The sequence below is a fragment of the Amblyomma mixtum genome, chromosome 6, assembly GCF_055824585.1.
Source record: "Amblyomma mixtum isolate Tamu chromosome 6, ASM5582458v1, whole genome shotgun sequence".
Taxonomy (NCBI): domain Eukaryota; kingdom Metazoa; phylum Arthropoda; class Arachnida; order Ixodida; family Ixodidae; genus Amblyomma; species Amblyomma mixtum.
Genome location: NC_143017.1, coordinates 162417314 through 162422667, shown reverse-complemented (window position 1 = coordinate 162422667; position 5354 = coordinate 162417314).

Below are 5354 nucleotides of genomic sequence, written 5' to 3'. Positions count from 1 at the left end.
GTACTTGTTTCGCATTTTGTCTTGTCCAGATAGCGTACTCCGCAAAAGAACAGATAAAGACTGGTACCAATACCTACTACAGTGGCCGAATTTTAAAGCTTGCGTTAAAACGATTCAGTTGCTCGTATCGCGTAACTCATCAATTTTCGTTGGGCGCCTCATACGATAGGCCGCTTTCCATACTTTGATTTTATCGATAGCTAACTAGTTCCGCGTATCCTGTACGAAAAGGGAAGAATAGGTTGCTTAATTTTACAATAGCAACTCTTGTTGGGAGGCAGTTCCTCATTTTGTAATGAAATTGGGATATTTACTTATTGTCGTTTTCTTCTTTCTTTCAGAAATTTCCTTCCTTGGAACCAACATAGTCATCGACGAAAATTAGGAAATTTAACAAATTTAGGCACCGCATCCTTTTCTGCACGTTCACCTGGGCATGAAATAGATGCTATAATAAAATTAACAAATTTCGAATTTATCTTTCTGACTTTTATTGTCTTTACTTTCAACTTTACAGTCCACTACCCAGCTGCAATTATTTTGCGCTCTTGGAAGGAGACTTTTGGCATTTGTGAGATGATTTCCGGTCTTTTCGCGACGATTCAACAGCTTACAGAAGTAACAATATGTCTTCTCTCACCATGAAGGGGAAAATACTTACGTATTACGCTACTAAGAAGCAATAACTGCAGTTGAGAATTTAAGCATTGCTGCAATTTAAAGGTTTTGTAATATAACAGAACTGGTACAACACTATATTTCAGCAGACTTAATATTCTTGCACGCAAGTCGACAGAAGTAATCCGAATACGGTTCTTACTTGCAGGGGAACTGGCATGTCATATTGCAGAAATAGGTTGGAGCACTGAGCCAGCGGATGAGCGTTCCTCTGTTGCATTCGCACACTAGCATACTATCTAATTACCAAGGATACACGAATGCCTGTTTGACGGATCCTGCTCCAGATACTTCTATGTGCCGAGCATATCTGTCCTTCCTTCTACTTTTTCGGTCGCAAAATAGTTCAGGCGCCAAGTGTTTACTGCGGCAGTTATGGTGCCCATGACTATTTCTGTTGCCCATGACCTGAAACTGTCATTTAGTACGACTACTGGTTTAAGCCTCACTTCCCATCCTAGTATTTCTCAACGTAAGAGGTGCTGTGTTTGCAACATGTATAGGTGTTGAAAAAGGTTTTTACGAACATCAGCCCAGATTGTTGCTCAGCTGACCTAGACGGACAGAAATCATCTCAATTAGAGCACGGTTCAATAGAGGTGGCATAACGGCTTGCAACGCTACTGGCATGAAGATGAAAATTGCATCTTGCGATAATACGGGTGCTATGAAAATTGGAAATCAATTTTGCAGGATCTCCTCAAGTGCACGAATGTCTTTTTTATTAATTTGCAATATGCGTCAAGAGAGAATTTCTTCCTGTGAAACGACATTTTGGGACCAGTGCGAAAGGGTTTACCTCTATTCTGGTGCTCAAAAATTTCTATCCACCGCTGCTGCGATCATAATCCATTTGCACACCGCTGTGAGAAAGTGTAATTGCAAAGAGCTATGAAAACAAGAACTTATTCTGTTTCCTAATTTGACTTCTCGAAGCAATGTTACAGTTCCTTAAAGGGCAACTGAAGAGGTTTTAGCCGAATGTGTGAAACGTGCAGGCAGAACATGCGGCATCTTTTTGCGCTAGCATTAGAAATGGTGACGTAATTGGCAACTAAAACGGCGTCTGCGTTCAGGCTTCTCTGCTGTCCACAGCGACAGGAAGAGTTGGCAATGATGACGTCACGTATACTGCGGCACTAAGTTTTCAGCGAAGAAGTGGTTGTTTCAAGAAAAAAAAGAATGCCGTTGAAGGTGAAGCTCACGAAGCATTGTTTGGTGGCATCGGGAGACGCAAGGCAGTATGTAGAAGAAGGCAGAGGATATCTGAAATTTCGGCAATAATGATGTCGCCGTGAGTTTCCCTGCGCTCCTCCAACGCAGTGAGGACTGCGTGGTTTTTTTCGGTGATTACGTTACCATTTTCAATGCCAGAGCGAAACTACTTTGCATACTTTAGCTAGAAGCTTCATAAATTTCAATTCTTGAGTTTAACCTTCCGTTTAAGGAATTGTACCGTTCATTGCTCACGTTTTCATACCTCAGGTCTTTACATGCCGACTAAGTTGTTTACTGGTGGCCGGATTGCAAACAATGCCTAGATTTTATGCGCATGCTACCAATTTATTTTAAGGTGTTTATGAGGACTAAGATACCAAATTGGAAAGAAGCAGGGAGTTTAACCCCAACCAGAAATATGAGCCTTTGTCTACCAGCACTACATGGTGCCACCAAGATGCAGTCAGTGCGCAACTATACAGGATATGTTTGTGCTCACGAACTATACACCACGAATTCAAGATTTATTTTCGTTTGAATACACTCAACTAATCTTTTTGAGCCCGGCATACATATATACAGAAGGTAGGCCCAAAATGTTTCATACAGAATTGTGGAGTCAATTTTACATGTATACTTTGCACTGTAACAAAGTGCATTCCTGATTGGCTGTAGGTTCAGTTCAGTTAATAACATCAGTCGCATCATTGCAGTCGCGACGACCCGGGCATAAACGAACTGCTTTTCCATGATTCCTGCACATGCTCCTTGCGGTCCTACACTAGCGAATTCGAAAACATGTTCATTAAAGTAGTGTTTTTCTTATATTTATTCATGTTTTCAGGGATATGCCCAAGGGTATTCCACTTTAAGGGCTAAAAACGGCGCCATAATCACCGCCTGCACCCTAATTACCTCCATTCACATCTTCCGTGACGAACAACGAATGCGCCAGCAGTTGTGTACGTTTAACTTGCTGGAAATGACAAATAGCGATAGCTGTCATGTCGGTTCGGTACCCTTGCTGCGCCCGCTTTCCGTTTTGATGAATGAACATGAGCGTTTGCTCACGTACTCCTCTCTGTCGCCCTTATGGTACCGGAAACGAAGTCCGGCTTCCTAGCCTACTTATCTGCAAAGAGAGACTGCACAGACGACACATGCGCGATACTATTAGGCATCCTGTTTCATCTTGGCCTGCTCGCAGCTATCCGGAAACCCTATATGCTAATGAATTTGCCAGGACAGCTTCGCCCACCAGTCTGACTGTCCCGTATTTATTGCCTTAACAGAATAGCCCTCATTTGGCGAAAACGCCGCTGTTTGTGTGCCCTAAGCCTACTCCCACCACCTACCTCACCCTCAAACCCCCAACCTATCCACTTACATTTGCCCTCCAAAAGCCTACACCCACCTGAAGTTTACGCGACAGGGGAAAGAAAAAGTGACAGCCAAGTGAACTTCAAAGACGCAGTAGAGAGGTAATTATTCTAAAAGCAAAAAATGAAAACCAATTCTGCTAACGCAAAGTGATTGCGTTATCGCATTATATTGTCGCGTTGTCGCATATATCACGTTATCGCATGATATTACCGCCCATCATTTTATCAGTAACACGCACCATTAGCGTAAAATGAAACGCGAACAAGAGAACTGAAATGCCAACAGAAAAAAAAAAACAAATACCAATATATTAGCTCCTGGGGAGAGAATACAGACGCGGTTGATAAATACTTCTAAAGCTCAGTCTCCGCGCCTTCGATATGATATTAATTTCTTTGTGAAGACAACGGCCAGTGCCTCCTCGTTATCTAAGCGCGTCGGATTTGGGATTGCACGGGGCAGTTCAAAGCTACCGTCTCACGCTATTCATGACGTTGCTTCTGGTCCGGACACACTCCCAAACCACCCGTCGATGATGGCTTAGTGGTTACGGCGTTCGGCTCCTGACCTGAAAGACGCGGGTTCGATCCCGGCCGCGGCGGCCGAATTTCAATGAAGGCGAGATTCTAGAGGCCCGTGTACTGTGCGTTGTCAGTGCACGTTAAACAACCCCAGGTGGTCGAAATTTCCGGAACCCTTCACTACGGCGTCCCTCTAGCCTGAGTTGCTTTGAACCCTAATGAACCAAACCAAACCAAACACTCCATATCAACCCGAGGGCATGACGAACCCTGCGAATGACGTGATGAGAAAGCACATGTGTGCACATTAACAGAACATTCAGCGCCTGATGTATATATGTATTATTTTCACATGTTTTAAACTATCTTCGCTAGAACTTTTATCACATACAGCTATATCGAACCAACCATTGCACGCCGCCGAGGCCTTATCTCCCTCTCACCCTAAGCACTTTCCCTCTCTATCTTCTTCTTTAGAACTGGAAAGAGAAATTTCTCGCAAACTGCCAACCGAGGCAGGTGGCAGGTTTAAAGTGGCAGGAGGCACAGCGGACGCGACGCCGACTACGACGGCGTGAAACTGAGGAGCGAACTAATAAGAGGTAACGCTCTAAAAGGCATTAATAAAAGAATTTATTCCACGCACAGTAGGTAGCACCAGGGCCCAGACAGGCTTTGCAAGTCGTGTCCACGTTTTTGGCACTGCGTTAAAAGTACACAAATAGGCACTGTACACTTGCCCACGTTATGAAGTTCTATTTCAAGGAACTCGCCTAAATATCAGTGCCTCTTTGCCGGCAGGTAATTATGAGAAACTTTATTCGGGTCGCTTTTCCAGTCATTCTTGCATGCTCAACCCGTAGAACATGTAAATGGCGGTTTTAGCATCACGCCATGTCTCTGGCTTCTTTATTGTTCCACACACAGCAGCTTACGGTATGATAAATGAGATATGTGCGCTATAATTTTTCATTCCTTTGTCTAGAAATCATCAGTAGCGCGAATGTTTACTCGTATAAAAAGCGGCTTTTTTATCGCCTAAAGGGAGTTTGAAAAGAAATGTGGACGTATGAAGCGAGTCTAGGTAATTTGGGATAAATTAAGCCTCTTCCCTCTGGCCGAAAGGAGTTCTTAGCACATAAGGTTTGAAAAATGACTTGGCCGGTAATGATGGTATGGTCTTTTGTTTAATTTCTTTTTTACCGACAAGCGGAAGCGTTCTGTTTTTCATATTTTTGTTGAAGCTTACAACAATTTTCGCAAATGCGTACAGCTGTGACGGCATATCCATACAGATGGCGATGCTGAATTGTTCTCATACTTTTGTAACACTACATACACATCGCTGGTTTTCAAAATCGCTTCTTCCTTTGTTCTTCGGCATTGAGATTTCATGCCAGTATACCACGTGTCTGAGAGCAGGCAAGCGGCTGGGTTTGTTTCCACCGGGACATTTTCATTTTTTTTCGGGCAGCTCTGTTGAAAGCGGGAAAAAGAACAAAATTGCTTAGAACGCGAGAGTAATCTAAGCGGGCTTGGCTAGGCCCACTGCAG